A 21,803-nucleotide genomic window follows, 5' to 3' on the forward strand; every position below is an offset into this window, starting at 1 on the left:
TATTTTTTAATCTTTTCTTTTATGGTTATACAGGGTGTATATAATTAATGGCGTAAACACGTACTGTTGAAATTACAGGATACTAGAGGCAAACCGTTTTCAATATAATAGCGACTTCGTGGTTACCAGCCAGCACTGACTTACTTCTGTATAAACGAAATCCCTGTTAGGAAAAAGTAAGATTATTGTACAACATTAAGGACAGTTATTAGAGGTACTTTGGTAGAAATTCAGGTGTTTTGAATGAACACCAATTACTTGACTGTACAAAGATGTGTTCTAAGTCTGAACCCGTTACCGCAATGAGTTTCCAAACCTCTCAAACTCCTCTGAAACATTTCGCAATTCTTGACAAGCATTGAAAAGTCTCTGATCCAATTGTGCAACCGTATTAACAGAAGTGGTGTACATTACGCATTTAAAGTGTCCACAAACAAAGAGACCACGCTACAGGGTCTTTTGGCGCAATACATCTGTAGCCATGTCGGCGTAATACATATCGTCTCACCATAGCAGAAAAAAGTACCGGTGTTCCATCCTGCATGTATCACATCCTCTGTTGTTGCCCTAAGGGAACATTCTCAAGCAACCCTGCAAGAAAATGCCACAGAAACCTAAGGTAATTCCGTCAAATGAGTTCGTTTTAGCCATCCGCTGTGACCGAGCGGTTCTAGGCGCTTCAGTCCGGAACCTCGCTGCTGCTACGGTGGCAGGTTCGAATCCTGCCTCGGGCAGGAATGTGTGTGATGTTCTTAGGTTAGTCAGGTTTAAATGTTCAAAGTATAAGGGACTGTTGACCTAAGATGTTAAGTCCCATAGTGCTTATAGCCGTTTGAACCATTCTGAGTTCGTTTGATAACATTTACGACCCAATGAGTCGATGACCTCATACCCCTAACCACACTTTGAATGAGAAACGTCACTGATGCGGAGCCTGCAGAACAGGTAGGCTGGATCCTAGGTGACTCCAAATGTGATAATTGTAATAATAAAACACAATATCACGAGTGAACGCTACTTCATCTGAAAATGAAATGTTATTGTCAAACGTAAGGTTGCCTACAGCTTGTTGTTGCATTGACAGAACGGTAGTCTAGGAACGAAGTCCACCTCACTAAGATACTGAACTTGTTGTAGATGGTAGGGTTGAATTTCATTGTGATGTGTTATTCTCCAGGCACTGCTGTGGCAGTTCCAGGAATTTGTGTGGCAAATCTTCTTGTCGATATGCTGGAGGGTGTTCGACTGTTTTCAGCACCACACCATCGAGCACAGGTGTAATTAATGCAGGCCTACCCGCTCCCGTATCATGAGCAAAGCTCCCAGGTTCTCGGAGGCATCGATGAACCCTTGTAAACGTTCGACACTCAGGGTGTCTTCGGACTGGGTATGCTTCTTGGCACAACACGCGCCTCCCATATCTTGCTTTTGGAGCTACCTTACATGAAATGCATATCTCCATACTTCTCGCTACTGTGATGATCCATGCTACCACCAACACTCGTACAAAGCAACTGACACTCCTAAATTTTACTTACTTCTTTATTTATTTATTCATTTGTCCATACAAATCTCTTTTTCAGTACATATATCGTACATATGATATTGGACAGAAAACCTTTTTAGCTATTGTTTTTCAAACATACATTATTGAAATTTTTATAACAAACTGGATCTATACAGTTAATAATTACAAATTTTTAAAGATGCTGTATATTTGTGACTTATTTCTACAATTAAAGATACAAATCACATTTTTTCTTGCATAAGATACTGTGAGATTGAATAGTAGCAGTTTCTCAGAAGGTAGGCTGTCACAGACTTTTTAAAGCTTTGTAGTTCAGGAAGAGATTTTATATGTCTTGGTAATCTGTTGTATAGTTTTGTTCCTGCACGATATACACCTCTTTGGCATAATGCGATGTTACAATGATTAACATGTATGTCATAGTCTGACCTGGTACTGTAATCATGGACACTTCTGTTTTGAGGAAAAAGGTTTTCTATTCCCAGTATCACTTTTTTGACGCGCATGACTACTTCAGAATATAAATGCAGGGAAGAGGTATAATCTTTCAATCTTTAAAGAAAGGTTTGCATGGTTTTGTGCTGTTCACTTGTTTCATTATTCTTATAATTGCCTTTTGTTTCCTGGAAACTGTTATGGACTGGTGTACATTTCACCAGAAAGTGATACCGTACATTAGTATTGAATGCAAACGAGCAAAGTATACAGCCCTAACTATTTCTGCACTAGTATTGTTGCAAAGAATTCTTACTACATAGCTCATTTTTGCTAGTTTTGAATTTAGGGATGTGATATGAGTGCTCCATTTAAGATTTTCTTGGATATGAATCCCAAGAAACTTAGTTTCATTGACAGCACTAATGTCTTGGTTATCTATACATATTACAGGTTGTCCCGCATTTTTATTTTGATCAGTGTGGAAATTCAAAACAACTGACATGACCGGCACTCCGACTATGTACTGTACTGTTGTCTCCATTTTGTTTATAAATCCATGTCTTGAAAGTGTAAACAAAACCCACACCACGGACTGGGATGTGCTGAATTCCGACATGAGTGGCTGGTAATCACAGAACCGTAACCATCCCGCTAACTCTCCGTTAGCGGAACTACGTTTACTGAGACGTTTTTGCTTCTAGTATCGTGTACATTGAGCGGTATCCGTTTAGCCTTAGTTATGATACACACTGCTTAACTATGATGTTTTAAGAAATAACTGAATAACATCTGTGAGCAGAATCGGACTAAAAGCAGCTAAATAGTGACAAAATTACATTGCTTGGTAGCGTTGTATTTATTCTAAATTAATCATAGAAAATTTTTACACGAGAGGCAACGTAAGTTCAAAGGAATATGTCTATAAATTTCACTTCTAACTATAAAAACAAGTTTAGTCTAAATTATGTTGTATGATATGATATATCAGACCCATCTTCAGATACTTTGGTACGTGTAGCGTCCCCAAGGACCTTTTTTATGTGATTAAATGTATCTAGTGCCAATGAAAACGATGTTATACAAAGCTCATCTACAAATATTGTAATTTGACCCTTTTTCAAGACAATTGAATTTCTTGGCAGTGCGATAACTTCAAATAGCTCTGTAACGCAGGTAACAATATAATATAACGTAGTACCACTGCAACACTAGAGAACGCCAAACAATATAGATATGGCGTGTCGAATAACCAAATATAAAAGTTAGTGTATCAATATATTATTTAACTCCTATCAGACTTGGAGGGGACAATGAACTGTAACTTTATAGCGGATATACATTCCAGTTTATTTCAGAGATTTTATGACTGAATTTGTTTAGTGAGCAATCTAACTCTTAGCACAAAATGTGTAAGAATTTAGTAGAAGTGCATCATAAAAGCTGCTGAAAAATTAGTGACTATGCGATTGTTATTAATTGTTCAGATATTGACTTCCATCGAATAATTCGGCAACATTTTGGTCGCAGTAGATGCTGATTTAATGCCATTCTTCATCTCTTTGAAGAACTTGCATTGACCATTTGTTGATTGGCAAATGTTACTAAAGGTAAAACTCGCCAGGCACTGCAACACACTGGTTAATCAGACAAAAATTTCCATTCGCTTTCTGTTGGACGGCTACTATTGTTTACAACACCGAAATGCGAAGATTCTTTGGCATTCCTTGGCTTCAGAAAACTCATTCCTAACCTCGACACCTCAAACTAACACAGCATATTACTCCAAAGACACTATAAAGAGTGAAAACAGGGTGATATGTTTCTTCATTTGAGAATAGCTTCATTTGGAAATTCACTAACATAAAGTTGTGTAGATAAAACAACAAAAATATTTGTTTGAAACAGGCTTTGTGTACTGTACGTTCCTCTTATGTCGCAACCATATTACATTTTCTTATTTTCCTTCTTTTCAGGTAAGTGATGTTCCTTTGCTGTTTTGGTGCAATTTTCTTCTTTTCAGGTAAGTAAAACTGGTGAAGTAATTAAGTTGAATTAAAAAGCATTGGGCTATGCAGCCATTAATCTTCCTCAATATGTTATCTGAAGTCGGAAAGTTTCAGTGCTTAGACCAGTTGTTCATTTGTGTACACACACACACACACACACACACACACACACACACACACACACACACACACACACACACACACGAAAATTGTTGCTCCCACACCACAGAGCGAGGTGTCCAAGTGTGGGCCGTGTGTCGATGTCGTCACACTAAAAGTGCTAATGAGCAGCAATACATTAATCTGGCGTGAATTAACCATGCGGCCATTATACGAAATTATTTCTCGATTACTTAACTACACTGTCGGCCCCCGGTAGCTGAGTGGTCAACGCGACAGAATGTCAATCCTAAGTGACCGGGTTCGATTCCCTGCTGGATCGGAGATTTTCTCCGCTTGTTTTGTCCTATTCATCTTCATTTCTTCCCAATCGACGCGCAAGTCGCCGAAGTGACGTCAAATCAAAAGACTTGCACCCGGTGTACGGTCTACCCGACGGGAGGCCATAGTCACACGATATTTATTATTATTTTACTACACTGACAATTGGAGAAACTTCTAAGGACAAAATTGACACATATGCTTGTCCTGTAGTAAAACAGCCTCTGTATGAACATCTAGTGTGGTTTTATAACGGAAGTATTAGGTTACAGGATGCCTCAGTACTTTAGGGACAAAACTATTCGGGTGGTGGGATCGTACATTCAGTACTTTGAGGAAAGGAAGTAACGATCAGAATTGAATACTTAGTTCGCAAATTTTATTAACAACTGCTAACCGAGCGAGGTGGCGCAGTGGTTAGCACACAGGTGTCGCATTCGAGAGGACGACGGTTCAAACACGCTTCCGGCCATCCTGACTTAGATCTGCGTGATTTCCCTAAATGGCTTCAGGCAAATACCGTGATGGTTTCTTTGAAAGTGTACGGCTGATTTCCTTCCCCATCCTTTCTTCATCCGATGGGACCGAGCATTCGGGAGGACGACGGTTCAATCCCGCGTCCGGCCATCCTGATTTAGGTTTTCCGTGATTTCCCTAGATCACTCCAGGCAAATGCCGGGATGGTTCCTTTGAAAGGGCACGGCCGACTGCCTTCCCCATCCTTCCCTAATCCGAGCTCGTGCTCCGTCTCTAATGACCTCGTTGTCGACGGGACGTTAAACACCAATGTCCTCCTCCTCCTCCGATGGGACCGATGTCCTCGCTGTTTCGATCCCTACCCCAAATCAACTAACTAACCAACAACTTTCACAATACAACAAGGGCGTAAGCTCATAAATCAATACGAACTTTTGTAAGTCCGGCAGAACGGTACAGCGGTGGATAATACGTTGATAACACTCAGCTGTAGTTGAAACTGATAGGTTTGCATTGGTGCAGAAACTGGGGAGTTGAGGGTGTAAGTTATGTGGGCGTAATTTTGCTAACGAATGACAAACATCAAACACAACTAATTCAACGCCATTTGACACTGTACGAGGAGAACAAGACAAATGGTATTGATTCCATATAGCAATCAGAAAATTAATTAATGAGCACAAAAGGAGTTATCACTGTGATCAAAATTATTAAATAATTTCAGGTTATCAGGAGCATTAACTAGAAGGGTTCTCAGTTCAGTAATGACCAGGCTGGGTATCACGTTCATGTAACTGACTTACCCAAGTTCAGTGACGTAGTGTTTTGACGCAAATTACAGTTCCATGGTCCTGTCCTTTTGCAAAACTATTTAGCGAAGTTATCGTTGGCTGCTGTGATATTCAACTAGGCGGCTGTCAGCTTTCTCCAAACATTTCTTGCATTTTTCACTTGCACACATGCAGGTAAGGTTTATGTTTCACAGAGGCGACATATTCCCAACAGTTTCGCGATTTTGGAGCTAATATACTGAGCCACTTTAACACAGTTCCACCATAATAGCTGTGGCGCACCTGGTTTCTCAGTCCAAATGCTGCCGTCCGACCCTCTTTTACTTGCCTAGCGCCTGCTTACTGTGCCTTGTCAATTTCTAATATATGTACATTCTGCCTCTCATACATTAATTATACAATGCAAAGGCCGACCTACCTATACTGAACAAGGAATCGCCTGGGGGCTCAGAGAGCGTGACAATGTACGCACTGCCACAACCGGTGGTGCCACATAGTTGCAGCAGCGAGCGTATAAACAGTAGGGAGCTCTGTTCTAACAATCGATTCCTTCTTTTATTTAAGTTGTGCCAGAAATTCCTTTTTACCCTATTTCAATTCAGTGACTCCACATCAGTTCTTCGTCCACTTTTCGGTTCCATAGGAGGGTTCACGCCGTAGAAACACTTTCAGAAACGACATCCTACACTTAAAATTATCTTCGACATTAACAAATTTCTCCAATTTGGTAATGCTTTCCACGCTATTGTCAATCTGAATTTCATACCATCTCCACTTTGCCCATCGTCAGCTATTCCAGTCCCCAAATAGCAAAGTTCGCTGTCTTCTTTCGGTGTCTCATGTTGTTGTTGTCTTCAGTCCTGAGACTGGTTTGATGCATGCTACTCTATCCTGTGCAAGCCTCTTCATCTCCCAGTACTTACTGCAACCTACATCCTTCTGAATCTGCTTAGTGTATTCATCTCTTGGTCTCCCTCTTCGATTTGTACCCTCCACGCTGCCCTCCAATGCTAAATTTGTGATCCCTCGATGCCTCAGAACATGTCCTACCAACCGGTCCCTTCTTCTTGTCCAGTTGTACCACAAACTCCTCTTCTCCCCAATTCTATTCAATACCTCCTCATTAATTATGTGATCTACCCATCTAATGTTCAGCATTCTTCTGTAGCACCACATTTCGAAAGCTTCTATTCTCTTCTTGTCCAAACTATTTATCGTCCATGTTTCACTTCCATACGTGGCTACACTCCATACAAATACTTTCACACACGACTTCCTGACACTTAAATCTACACTCGATGTTAACAAATTTCTCTTCTTCAGAAACGCTTTCCTTCCCATTGCCAGTCTACATTTTATATCCTCTATACTTCGACCATCATCAGTTATTTTGCTCCCCAAATAGCAAAACTCCTTTACTACTTTAAGTGTCTCATTTCCTAATCTAATTCCCTCAGCATCACTCGACTTAATTCTACTACATTCCATTATCCTCGTTTTGCTTTTGTTCATGTTCATCTTATATCCTCCTTTCAAGACACTGTCCATTCCGTTCAACTGCTCTTCCAAGTCCTTTGCTGTCTCTGACAGAATTACAATTTCATCGGCGAACCTCAAAGTTTTTATTTCTTCTCCATGGACTTTAATACCTACTCCGAATTTTTCTTGTGTTTCCTTTACTGCTTGCTCAATATACAGATTGAATAACATCGGCGAGGGGCTACAACTGTCTCACTCCCTTCCCAACCACTGCTTCTTTTTCATGCCCCTCAACTCTTATAACTGCCATCTGGTTTCTGTACAAATTGTAAATAGCCTTTCGATCCCTGTATTTTACCCCTGCCACCTTCAGAATTTGAAAGAGAGTATTCCAGTCAACATTGTCAAAAGCTTTCTCTAAGTCTACAAATGCTAGAAATGTAGGTTTGCCTTTCCTTAATCTATTTTCTAAGATAAGTCGTAGGGTCAGTATTGCCTAACGTGTTCCAATATTTCTGCGGAATCAAAACTGATCTTCCCCGAGATCGATTTCTACCACTTTCTGCATTCGTCTGTAAAGAATTCGCGTTAGTATTTTTCAGCTGTGACTTATTAAACTGATAGTTCGGTAATTTTCACATCTGTCAACACCTGCTTTCTTTGGGATTGGAATTATTATATTTTTCTTGAAGTCTGAGGGTATTTCGCCTGTCTCATACATCTTGCTCACCAGATGGTAGAGGTTTGTCAGGACTGGCTCTCCCAAGGCCGTCAGTAGTTCGAATGGAATGTGGTCTACTCCCAGGGCCTTGTTTCGACTCAGGTCTTTCAGTGCTCTGTCAAACTCTTCACGCAGTATCGTATCTCCCATTTCATCTTCATCTACATCCTCTTCCATTTTCATAATATTGTCCTCAAGTACAGCGCCCTTGTATAGACCCTCTATATACTCCTTCTACTTTTCTGCTTTCCCTTCTTCGCTTAGACCTGGGTTTCCGTCAACGCACTTGATATCCATACAAGTGGCTCTGTTTTCCCCAAAGGTCTCTTTAATTTTCCTGTAGGCAGTATCTATCTTACCCCTAGTGAGATAAGCCTCTACATCCTTACATTTGTCCTCTAGCCACCATCCCTGCTTAGCCATTTTGCACTTCCTGTCGATCTCATTTTTGAGACGTTTGCATTCCTTTTTGCCTGCTTCATTTACTGCATTTTTATATTTTCTCCTTTCATCAATTAAATTCAAAATTACTGCTGTTACTCAAGGATTTCTACTAGCCCTCGTCTTTTTAGCTACTTGATCCTCTGCTGCCTTCACTGCTTCATCCCTCAGAGCTACCCATTCCTCTTCTACTGTATTTCTTTCCCCCATTCCTGTCAATTGTTCCCGTATGCTCTCCCTGAAACTCTGTACAACCTCTGGTTTAGTCAGTTTATCCAGGTCCCATCTCCTTAAATTTTTACCTTTTTGCGGTTTCTTCAGTTTTAATCTACAGTCCATAACCAATAGATTGTGGTCAGAGTCCATATCTGCCCCTGGAAATGTCTTACAATTTAAAATCTGGTTACTAAGTCTCTGTCTTACCATTATATAATCTATCTGATACCTTCTAGTATCTCCAGGATTCTTCCATGTATACAATCTTCTTCTATGATTCTTGAACCAAGTGTTTGCTATGATTAAGTTATGCTCTGTGCAAAATTCTACCAGACGGCTTCCTCTTTCATTTCTCTCCCCCAAACCATATTCACCCACCATGTTTCCTTCTCTCCCTTTTCCTACTCTCGAATTCCAGTCTCCCATGACTATTAGATTTTCGTCTCTCTTCACTACCTGAATAATTTCGTTTGTCTCATCATACATTTCATCAATTTCTTCATCATCTGCAGAGCTAGTTGATATATAAACTAGTACTACTGTAGGCATGGGCTTCGTGTCTATCTTGGCCACAATAATGCGTTCACTATGCTGTTGGTAGTAGCTTCCCCGCACTCCTATTTTTTTATTCATTATTAAACTTACTCCTGCATTACCCCTATTTGATTTTGAATTTATAACCCTGTATTCACCTGACCAAAAGTCTTGTTCCTCCTGCCACCGAACTTCGCTAATTCCCACTATATGTAACTTCAACCTATCCATTTCCCTTTTTAAATTTTCTAAGCTACCTGCCCGATTAAGTGATCTGACATTCCACGCTCCGATCCGTAGAACGCCAGTTTTCTTTCTCCTGATAACGACGTCCTCTTGAGTTGCCCCCGCCCGGAGATCTGAATGGGGGACTATTTTACCTCCGGAATATTTTACCCAAGAGGACGCCATCATCATTTAATCATACAGTAAAGCTGCATGCCCTCGGGAAAAATTATGGCTGTTGTTTCCCCTTGCTTTAAGCCGTTCGCAGTACCAGCACAGCAAGGCCGTTTTTGTTAGTGTTGCAAGGCCAGCTCAGTCAATCATCCAGACTGTTGCCCCTGCAACTACTGAAAAGGCTGCTGCCCCTCTTCAGGAGCCACACGTTTGTCTGGCCTCTCAACAGATACCCCTCCGTTGTGGTTGCACCTACGGTACGGTCATCTGTACCGCTGAGGCACGCAAGCCTCCCCACCAACGGGAAGGTCCATGGTTCATGGGGGGTGTCTCATTTCCACATCTAACTCTATCAGCATTACCTGTTTTAATTTGATTACTTATGAATACCTTGCTTTAGTTTGGTTATATTCATCTTACAATTTCTTTACAAACTAGCATCCATTCAGGTCATCTACAGTTACCGAGGGAGGTGGCGCAATGGTTGGCACACTGGACTCGCATTCGAGAGGACGACAGTTCAAACCCGCGTCCGGCCATCCTGATTTAGGTTTTCCTTGATTTCTCTAAATCGCTTCAGGCAAACGCCGGGATGGTTCCTTTGAAAGGGCATGGTCGACTTCCTTTCCCATCCTTCCCAAATCCGATGGGACCGATGAGGTCGCTGATTGGTCCCCTCCTCAAAATCAACAAACCAACCGACCAATTCGCTACTCTTCCGAGTCCTTTACAGTCTCTAACATAATTACAGTATCATCGCCCAGTATCCAAGTATTTATTTCTTCTCCCTGAACAATTCTCTTTCCAAATTTATCCTAGGCTTCCTCTACTGCTTGCGCAATGTGCATATTGAATAACACTGTGGAGAGACTACAGCTCTGGCCCATTCTCATCACAATCACTGTCTTCCTTTATTTCTCTTCATCGCACTCACTGCCTTCGATTTATCCACATTTTTAGAAATTTTGGGGGAAAACTTCCTTGATTGTCTTACGATCGTCCAAAAACATTACGTTACTCTCCCTCTCACTCCTATTACAACCACTTTGTCCTTTTTTCATTTTATTACATTCATTTACTTCCATTTATCTACATTTTTAGAAATGTGCTCCTCATTACACCGAGTGTAAATTTCGTGGGAAAACTTCCTTCATTGTGTTACGATAGTCTAAAGACGTTAGTTTCCTGTAGACAACAGAGAAGTCGAAGCTGCAGCAACTGTTGACCTTTCCGAGGTGGACTTCACGAGCTACGGAAGGGACACTGGAGCAGAGCTGTCTCTTGCGATGAGTGGACCGCAAAAGGAACAGCGGGGACAGACATCGCGCTGCCTCCTAAGCCGGCTGAGCCGCCGGCAATCGCGGGGGCTTCATGAGCCCGCAGAGACAATTACGATCCTGAGGTCGTCCGGCAACTTCCGAGGGACCCGTGGGCCACGTAAAACGTGACCTGCTGGCAGGGCAGGGGGAGCGGCGGCCGGCGCGTTTCCACCCCCGCGGGGATCCAGCTAACAGGTTCTTCCCAGTGACGTGGCCACACTGCCCACTGTCTCAGCTACTACTCTTTTATCACGCCCATATATTTCCCCTATTGAGCTTGCGTTTAAAATCTGTGACATCTGGGCTCAGTTCCATGTTGCCTCTCAGATGGTTTCAACGGGCAACAAGAATTTGATTTTCATTATTTTTGAGCCACAACCTAGTCTTGACCATTGAACTATCTGGCGCCAACGAATGAAAACTAGGTTGCAGGGAACGAGGTACTTTCATTATGGTGACCAAGCACTATAAAATAAGAAGAAGTATTCACATTCCCCATCAGGGGCGGGCTGGCAGCTGCACAAGCGCTGCTCTTCATCCGAGAGACATAAATAGACAGGAAGACATCTAAACAATATAAAGATCATGACGGAATATAGAAACAAAAAAGACGGAACAGAAGAAAAGAAAGTATACAAAGTGGTGACTAAATCGGAGATAAAAATCTAAAAAGTATGTTACACACAAAACATACACTAGATTAAAAGGCACTAGGAAAAGTATGGCCGGAGCATAAAAGTCGTAGAACGATGAAAACAGCCACGTGATGGACAGCGTAACATGGAACACTCATAGACGAAAAACAGGTCCAGCACACAATTAAGACCATGTCACGAGATGACACTGTAGAACGGCACCGAAACACTAAAACATCAGTGATGACGAATAAGAACCTGTGAGGATCTGCTTGGGGGGGGGGGGGGGGGTGAAGGACAATGGAAAAGGGGAAAAAGGGGAAAAGGAGGCGAGGAGGAGAGGAGGAGAGAAGAGAAATGGGATGAGGTGGAGGGCAAGCCGAATGAGGGCCAGGGAGGGAAGAGACGGGTGAGGAAAACAGCCGAGGAGGGGGTGCAGGGACTCAGGGATGGAAGGAGGAAAATGCGCTCTGGAAGAATCAAGAGGGTGGCCTTGAGGAGGGGGGGAGGTCCGCCTCTGAAAAGCGAAGTTCATATATGTTTCAGCTATGAAAGAGCAGCCAGAAGAGCTGAGCGAATGAGAAAAGCTGCCCAAGTCACTATTGCATCATTGTGGGGAGCGAATGTGCTAATTATTTTTACGAAGGTATGTTGAAAAGTAATGTCCCCTAATTTTTAAAGTAAAAACTCTTGAAGTTTTTCAAATAAAAAAAATCTTACTAACACTATATGTCGTTATTCTTCATGTCTATATATTTGCAACACTCTGCCGCTAGAGGTTTCTGAACTGCACCGAGTAACATGGCGGTATGTAACGTAACTATCTCTTTAAGACGCTCTGGCTACGATTGTGTACATTAAATTTTGCTGTGTCTTAGCTGTAGCAAAAGTCCTTTTTCTCAAAGGAAAGCTGAGGAAAACATTTGTCAATGTTCAACATTTCGTCATGAGCAAGTGGTACCAAATGTTGGCCCTAGCCATGAAAATATCAGCAAGTCAATGTAGGAGTGCGCAGCATCTCGAGGCAACCATAATACATGGATGTGGTTGGTTTGCTGTATTCCACTGTATAGTTGAGTATTGTTATTGTTATTTTGCATGGTAATTAATGAATGACCATTTTTTATTTACAACAATAGAGACTATTTGGTGAGTAGTTATTTTCGTCCATTAAATGAAGCCAAGTGTGAAAAGTATGTTTTGAAAACAGGTAAATATTTTGATATAAATCTTGCATCTGAAAATCATTAAAAAATGACTTAACAGCATTACCACATAAAGAAAAATTTTCAGAACTATAAAAAAAAATCAGATCTGATAAGGCCATGTCGGCGCCTGAGAAACAGTGCGCTGTAATGGAGTTTCTAATACGAAGAGTTTGTGCGCACATGGAACACCCTCTGATGATGAACGAGTTCTGATGATGTGCCAGGCTGGTGGAATACTAATCTATCCTGGTCTATTGTCTACTTCGGTTGTCTATTTCTGTTATAGTTACTCAGAAACTTCATCGCACACACGTATGAGCAGATGGGGTGTATCCTTGGTAGAATCTGTAATGCAATGGTTTTTGTTCACAAACACACATGATGTGTCGAAGAAATGTCAAGGTAGAAGTCAGTTACTATGGTCTCCTCTTTGGACACCAGGATTACGAGTCATGAGTCGTACTTCAGTGCCTCAGTCGCTAGTTGGCGCTCTGCTAAATTGCAGCGAGGACGTGCTCAGCGCTCCGAGCCGCACTCCGCTAGCGAGTGTTTGTTTATTTGTGCACGGCGTTGTGTAGTAAAGTTACTTAGATCGACTCGAAGCACAAAGGCTCTTTCGCACCGAAAGGCACCGATGAAGCTTACGTTCAACACAGAACACACCCCTACCCGAGGCTCATGAAATCGAACTTTCTTGCGTGACGTGGTGCACTTGGAGCCATAAGATCTGCTAGGAATTAAGCTGTACATTTTCTCCACCACGGTTTATCTCAACCTCATGGATGAAGTGGCTTGTAATAGGTTGCAACGCCGATCCACCGATGGATTCCGCTTTTGCCATTCTGACGGGAACGTGAATGTTGTGGCGGCTGATAATGCTGGTCGAACGTTGCGTGTTCTCGAACTCCCCTTTGAAGTCCCCGGCGTTCTAGTCATTACACGCTTTACGGTCCTATGGTACAGTTCTTAGCCAAGCGGAAGAAAAATGGAAAACTTTTGAGAGGTATCCCGTATTCATTGGGGTTTGTCAAGTTCGTATTGAGCTCCGGAAACACATACCTTCATACACTGCAACGCCAAAGAAACTGGTATTGGCATGCGTATTCAAATACAGATATTTAAACAGGCATAATATGGCGCTGCGACCGGCAACGCTTATATAAGTGTGTTAGATGGGTTACTGGTGCTACAGTGGCCGGTTATCAACATTTTAGTGAGTTTGAATGTGGTGTTATAGTCGGCGCACGAGCGATGGGACACAGCATTTCCGAGGTAGCGAAGAAGTGGAGATTTTCCCGTACGACCGTGAATATCAGAAATCCAATAAAACATCAAATCTCAGACATCGCTGCGGCCGAAAAAAGATCCTGCAAGAATGGGATCAACGACGACTGGAGAGAATAGTTCAACGTGTAGAAATGCAACCCTTCCGCAAATTGCTGCAGACTTCAATGCTGGGCCATAAACAAATGTCAGCGTGCGAGCCATTCACCGATACATCATCGATATGGGCTTTCGGAGCCGAAGGCCCACTCCTCTACCCTTGATGACTGCATGATACAAAGCTTTACGCCTGGACTTGGCCCATCAATACCGACATTGGACTGTTGATGACTAGAAACTTGTTGCTTGGTCGGACGAATCTCGTTTCAAATTGTATCGAGCGGATGGACGTGTACGGGTATGGAGACTATCTCATTAATCGATGAACCCTGCATGTCAGCAGGGGACTGTTCAAGCAGGTGGAGGCTCTGTAATGGTGTGGGGCGTGCGCAATTGGAGTGATAGGGGACCCCTGATACGTCTAGATACGACTCTGACATGTGTCACGTACCTAAGCGTCCTGTTTGATCACCTGCATCCATTCACGTCCATTGTGCATTCCGACAACTTCGGCAATTCCATCAGGATAATGCGACACCCCAAACGTTCAGAATTGCAACATATTGGCTCCAGGAACACGCTTCTCAGTTTAAACACTGCCAATGGCCACCAAACTCCCCAGACACGAACATTATTGAGCATTTCTGGGAAGTCTTGAAATGTGCTGCTCAGAACGGATTTCCACCCCGTCGTACTCTTACGTATTTATGGGTAGCCCTGCAGAATTCGTGGTGTTAATTCCCACCAACACTCTGCAGATATTAATCGAGTTTATGCCACGTCGCGATGCGGCACTTCTGTGCGCTCACGAGAGCCGTTCACGATGTTAGGCAGTTCCTCTGGTTCTTCAGTGTGTGTGTCCACCGATGGATGTTGCTCAGTCCGGTTGCAGGGGTCAGGAATAAATGTCTGCACAGTCGACCCTTTCTTTCGATGTGCAAACGGGGATTCAAGAGGATAGTAGCGATCTTCGAACCACGTCCGATGCGGAGATGCGCCAACGCAAAGTCCCCAAAACTGCTTAAGAAGAGGCGTCTGACTAGAGAAGAAGGGCTGCACGAGGTAGGTTCGTACCCAGAGGCTGCGGATCACCCCAGCATGTCACTACCAGCTGGACTCGATGCAGTCACTCACGTCACGCAGCTGCCACAGGCCGACCTGAAGCCCACAACGCACGATGGCAACACAGTGGCCAGTATGCAACAGGACGACCCACGGTTGCGGGAACTTCCGCACACCAACCGACGGAACGCGTCCCAAAACACTCACTGGGATACTAGGCTAATGACGTGGAACTGAGCGATGTAAGCAAGAGAAAGATGATCAACCGACGCTGCATCGGACGGGCCCCGCACGCAGAGTGACCTTTAACTGGCGTGACGGCCGTGCCGTTGACGAGATGACGATCAGTCCACGGTCACGGCGACACTGTGACCATTCCCAATCCACCTAATAGGTACCGTTAACATCAACAGCATTCGCAATCCTGTAAAGGACAAATGTTAGAAGGTACGCTACGGGCGGTGGACACAAAAAATGGTTTAAATGGCTCTGAGCACTATGGGACTTAATATCTATGGTCATCAGTCCCCTATAACTTAGAACTTCTTAAACCTAACTAACCTAAGGACATCACACAACACCCAGTCATCACGAGGCAGAGAAAATCCCTGACCCCGCCGGGAATCGAACCCGGAAACCCGGGCGTGGGAAGCGCGAACGCTACCACACGACCACGAGCTGCGGACGCGGTGGACACAGATTTTGTTTTCCTCCAAAGGGTGCGACCTGACGTAAGATTGGATTTTTACGGTTACGAAGCTTATAGAGTACCGGCTGGCGAAGGTAGTGGTTGTACGGCCATACTTATAAGGGAACGGATTGAGGCGTTGGATTTGACTTTCGTTCCACCGGCCCGCGGTGTCGCGCTGACGGTTGGTGCAGTCTCTGTGGTGAACGTGTATGTACCACCAGGTTCGTCGAAGCGCCGGAAAGGACTGTCTTCTACTCCGAGGAGGTGACCTCGTCGTTTCAAGGGAATGCTCAGATGGTAGAGCACTTGCCCGCGAAAGGCAAAGGTCCCGAGTTCGAGTCTCGGACGGGCACACAGTTTTAATGTGCCAGGAAGTTTCATATCGGCGCACACTCCGCTGCAGAGTGAAAATCTCATTATGGAATGCGGAGCATTACTTAGTGAGCGGCGATTTCAACTGTGTTCTCCGGCCCGTACTTCATCACCTGCCAAGCGTTGCACGCACTGGTACGGGACCTCGCGCTGCAAGACACCTGGATCCTACAATAAGACGACAACTAGAGATACACGTACCTTACCAGCCACTTGTCCAGCCGCTTAGATATGGTGTATGTGTGGCAAGGGGTCCGCGTGGCGACAGCTGCATCTGAGATATGACCAACGGCTTCTACTGACCACCAAGCTTATATCTGCACCATTCCCTTGCCTTGGCAACAGGCAAGACGTAGTAGAGGACCGTGGAACCCAAAGTATTCCCACGTCAGCGATGAGGCCTGTCGCCGCGAGATTGAGGATACTTGACGCTGATTCCAACGGCGCCAACAATTCACAAAAAATTGTTAAAATGGCTCTGAGCACTATGGGACTTAACATCTGAGGTCATCAGTTCCCTAGAACTTAGAACTACTTAAAACTAACTAACCAAAGGACATCACACACAACCATGCCCGAGGCAGGATTCGAACCTGCGACCGTAGCGGTCGCGCAGTTCCAGACTGAAGCGCCTAGAACCGCTCGGCCACCGTGGCCGGCCAAACGATTCACATTTCTGTGGTGAATTATTGTGTCAAACCTGCCATACCCAGGACATTTATCAGCTATTGCAGAGATAAGCCTGGCTGGCAATGGACGGTTTTGGAATTTTATTACACGGTATTAAGGGAACTAGTTAATGGAACCGCCGTCACCAGACCGGCAACGTGCCGTCCGACGCATCAACGTCTGCTTGCTCCAACTCACTGTGGTGCAATTGGAAAGCGTCCGAGTCTTCATGGCGACCAAGCATCGCTGCATCACATACAAGAAAGACGTTAGGACAAGCGGACGCACATTGCGGCAGTTAAACCGGCGAGGGGAATGCAAGCTGTAAACAAACAGATATTGCAGGAGCGTTGACCGAATGCTATAGCAACTTTTATGCCGAGGATCGGAGAAACGTGGTGGGACTGGCAGACGTGCTGTACGACATGCGAGCAACCGAGGTCGCACAGCACGACGAGACACTTCTGGCAGACATCACCCGCGACGAACTAGGTATGTCCTTGAAGAGTGGTACAGTGAACAAGTCACCTGGGCCTGATGAGCTCATTATTGAATTTTACCGCTCCTTCTCCTGTCTGAAGGGCAAAACATAGATTCGAAAGTATAACGAACTTACGATGACCATCTTCCGTCGAAAGCCACCATGAATCCTGAGCCTAAACCAACGGTGGGCGGCACCGGTAGCACAGGACTATCGACCCCTGACTTTCTTAAACGTCGTCTATAAGTTTTTTACACGCATTCTCTGTGCTCGCATGCACTAAACAGTCAAGGATGCAATACATCAAGATCAGACTTGCTTGGTGGAAAGAACAATGTTTACATAGCGTTGGTATCGCACAGGGACGTAGTTGCTCTGATGTCTGTCGCAATTTCCAGGGCGCCCTTGTTGCAGTAGATTTAGACCACGCATTCGACAACGTCGATTATAGTTTTCTGCGTGCTCTCATGGCACTCATAGTCCTCCCCCGCGTCTTTGTCGATGTTATCCTGCGCTTGATTTATGGAGGACATTTTAGGGTAATGGTGAAAGGTTATCGATCAGAATCAATTTCTATTCAGCGTTCCGTGAGGCAGGGATGCTTGTCCGCATTGTGTTTGCGGTATCCCTCGAGCTAGTCCAGCGTGGTCTTAGCCGACGTTTGGAGGGGATTTGTTTACCGACCACGAGGTTCCGATGTTGTGCATATGTGAATCATGTATTACTGGCCATGTCACGGTCTAAGATTCTACTTCAGACGGATGTAAAAATAAATGTGTGCAACGGAAAATAATAAACGCTAAAATGAAGATCTGGTCCTGTCTGACTACTCCCTGAAGCAGATCTTAGGATCTCTTAATGGACTTTAGCATATAAATTACAACCTAAACGTAAATGAATGATTAAGGCAACTAATACTGCTAAATGATAAACGTTGTTCCTGCTTATATATTTATTGTAGATTTAAAAAAAACTTTATATTACAATGATGATTACATTACCTAAGTAAAATTACTAGTTCAAATGGCTCTGAGCACTATGGGACTTAACATCTATGGTCATCAGTCCCCTAGAACTTAGAACTACTTAAACCTAACTAACCTAAGGACATCACACACATCCATGCCCGAGGCAGGATTCGAACCTGCGACCGTAGCAGTCGCACGGTTCCGGACTGAGCGCCTTAACCGCGAGACCACCGCGGCCGGCTAAAATTACTAGTCAGTTGCCCAACTCTGCCCCTTGTTATGACTGCACGATCTAATTTCAATAACGCGAAATGACTGACATCATCTACGTACAAAAAATTAGAAGACACTACTTTCAAAGATGATCTACGGTGGTGTGGAACCTCAGTAGAAATAAACTAACGTGATCAAAGACTATTTAGCTTTTATAGCCCTAATAAGCCGAAGCAATTTGCGATATCACCGTATGTACTGCGTCCGGTGTGTCTAAATGATGGTTCTCGTACTCGTCTGCGACGATGGAACAACTCCAGCCACAAATAAATTCTTTCAAACACTAGGGCGGCAGAAGGCGGTCCTCTCACTAATATAATCTGATTTCTCCTCTCTGTGTTCTACAGACGAGAAACGCGCATTCTCAGCCACAAGGATGGAGTTCAGATAACGTCTAAACGTAAGTATAGGCACAGGAAATGCTCTTAATTACTGAGCGCTCCGTACTCAACGACGACTTCCAACCCGGAGGTGAAGTCCAAAATCGTATAGGTTCAGAACAGTACAGTGCCTAACTGTTCTAACTATAAACTCTCCTGAGAGCAAAGACAGCAAGTCCGTCTGTATCAACAAAGCTGATACCGAGCGACCGTCACACACGGGCGCTCACAACGGAAGACCACGTCTCTCCACCGCTGACTTCCCAGCAAGGCTCGGCTCACCACCATCGTAATTCCGAAAACGAATCATATTTCCGAAACCAAGGAATGTTCTCCCTCTCTACAGATTCTTCCGAACGCCGAACAACCATATTTTGGTCTTTTGTCGTCCAGCGCGGAAAGTTTGCGAGGAAAAACCTATACTCGTACAATGGTACGCTTCTGAGTAAAAATCCTTGGAAATAATCCAGCCTGAGTGGTTGCCGAGGTACCGCTTCTTTGTTCCTCTCACCTGCGTTCGGAAGTATTATCCGGTTATCCTTCCGACCCTACTACAGTAGCGGCCGCCCGTCATCCTGTTGTGCTCCAGCGCTCAGGTGTCACAACGTCCGTCTGGCTACTTCCTGCGTTTAAACAGGACCAACACCTGTGCGTGCCTTTCACCCACAGCATGAGTTCTGCCTGCCGTTTCATCCCCACTGGCGTTCCAACCTCTACCAGTATAGGCAATCATTCATTATGCCGTTTTTATAACAAAGACAATCCGTCACCTTTCATTTAACAATTATTTACAAGCCGTACGTGACAATGTCAGTCTCCTTTAAATATTCGTGTACAACCTATCAAATGATATCTTACTGTGGTTGTAGTTCATGGCAAAGTATGTGGATGAGTGCTTGAAAGGTGCGAAATTATAGCCACCTTACAACGGGATGACATATACAGATGGTGCTACGACGGCTTCAACAGTACGGTACTGTATCATCAATCTGTGGAGGACAAAGTACACTCCTGGAAATGGAAAGAAGAACACATTGACACCGGTGTGTCAGACCCACCATACTTGCTCCGGACACTGCGAGAGGGCTGTACAAGCAATGATCACACGCACGGCACAGCGGACACACCAGGAACCGCGGTGTTGGCCGTCGAATGGCGCTAGCTGCGCAGCATTTGTGCACCGCCGCCGTCAGTGTCAGCCAGTTTGCCGTGGCATACGGAGCTCCATCGCAGTCTTTAACACTGGTAGCATGCCGCGACAGCGTGGACGTGAATCGTATGTGCAGTTGACGGACTTTGAGCGAGGGCGTATAGTGGGCATGCGGGAGGCCGGGTGGACGTACCGCCGAATTGCTCAACACGTGGGGCGTGAGGTCTCCACAGTACATCGATGTTGTCGCCAGTGGTCTGCGGAAGGTGCACGTGCCCGTCGACCTGGGACCGGACCGCAGCGACGCACGGATGCACGCCAAAACCGTAGGATCCTACGCAGTGCCGTAGGGGACCGCACCGCCACTTCCCAGCAAATTAGGGGCACTGTTGCTCCTGGGGTATCGGCGAGGACCATTCGCAACCGTCTCCATGAAGCTGGGCTACGGTCCCGCACACCGTTAGGCCGTCTTCCGCTCACGCCCCAACATCGTGCAGCCCGCCTCCAGTGGTGTCGCGACAGGCGTGAATGGAGGGACGAATGGAGACGTGTCGTCTTCAGCGATGAGAGTCGCTTCTGCCTTGGTGCCAATGATGGTCGTATGCGTGTTTGGCGCCGTGCAGGTGAGCGCCACAATCAGGACTGCATACGACCGAGGCACACAGGGCCAACACCCGGCATCATGGTGTGGGGAGCGATCTCCTACACTGGCCGTACACCACTGGTGATCGTCGAGGGGACACTGAATAGTGCACGGTACATCCAAACCGTCATCGAACCCATCGTTCTACCATTCCTAGACCGGCAAGGGAACTTGCTGTTCCAACAGGACAATGCACGTCCGCATGTATCCCGTGCCACCCAACGTGCTCTAGAAGGTGTAAGTCAACTACCCTGTCCAACAAGATCTCCGGATCTGTCCCCCATTGAGCATGTTTGGGACTGGATGAAGCGTCGTCTCACGCGGTCTGCACGTCCAGCACGAACGCTGGTCCAACTGAGGCGCCAGGTGGAAATGGCATGGCAAGCCGTTCCACAGGACTACATCCAGCATCTCTACGATCGTCTCAATGGGAGAATAGCAGCCTGCATTGCTGCGAAAGGTGGATATACACTGTACTAGTGCCGGCATTGTGCATGCTCTGTTGCCTGTGTCTATGTGCCTGTGGTTCTGTCAGTGTGATCATGTGATGTATCTGACCCCAGGAATGTGTCAATAAAGTTTCCCCTTCCTGGGACAATGAATTCACGGTGTTCTTATTTCAATTTCCAGGAGTGTATATGGATGTGGGCGGGGGCTGGCCCAGGAAACAACAGTGTCCATCGCTAAAATACCAGCGCTCAAATGTAAGTGGTATTCTTTCATGGCCGTATTGAACGTACTGCAGTGTAGCCCCAAACTTAAAAGATTTCGCCCGTATACTGTCAATGCCGATTACAATTGCTACGAAGCTTCAAGCTACATTTGGACATATTGTATGATGGAGATCTGACCAACGTTAGAAACAGAGTGCGGGCACTATTCCTTGGAACGAGTTGCTCACTGTGGCTTTCTGAGCACATCAGCCGGACAGGCACCTTGATCGACAAAGTGGCGGCACTCTCCCTGCACCCTCCAGTCTCTGTCGTCCATAGTTTGCCACCACCCAACCACATTAGGGACTTCCTCGTGGACTGTAGTTATTTGCTAGATTATCTGCGTTCCATACGACCGCCCATGATGGACTATTACCGCCGATTA

This window comes from Schistocerca nitens, chromosome 8 (genome assembly GCF_023898315.1).
Source record: "Schistocerca nitens isolate TAMUIC-IGC-003100 chromosome 8, iqSchNite1.1, whole genome shotgun sequence".
Classification (NCBI taxonomy): Eukaryota; Metazoa; Arthropoda; class Insecta; order Orthoptera; family Acrididae; genus Schistocerca; species Schistocerca nitens.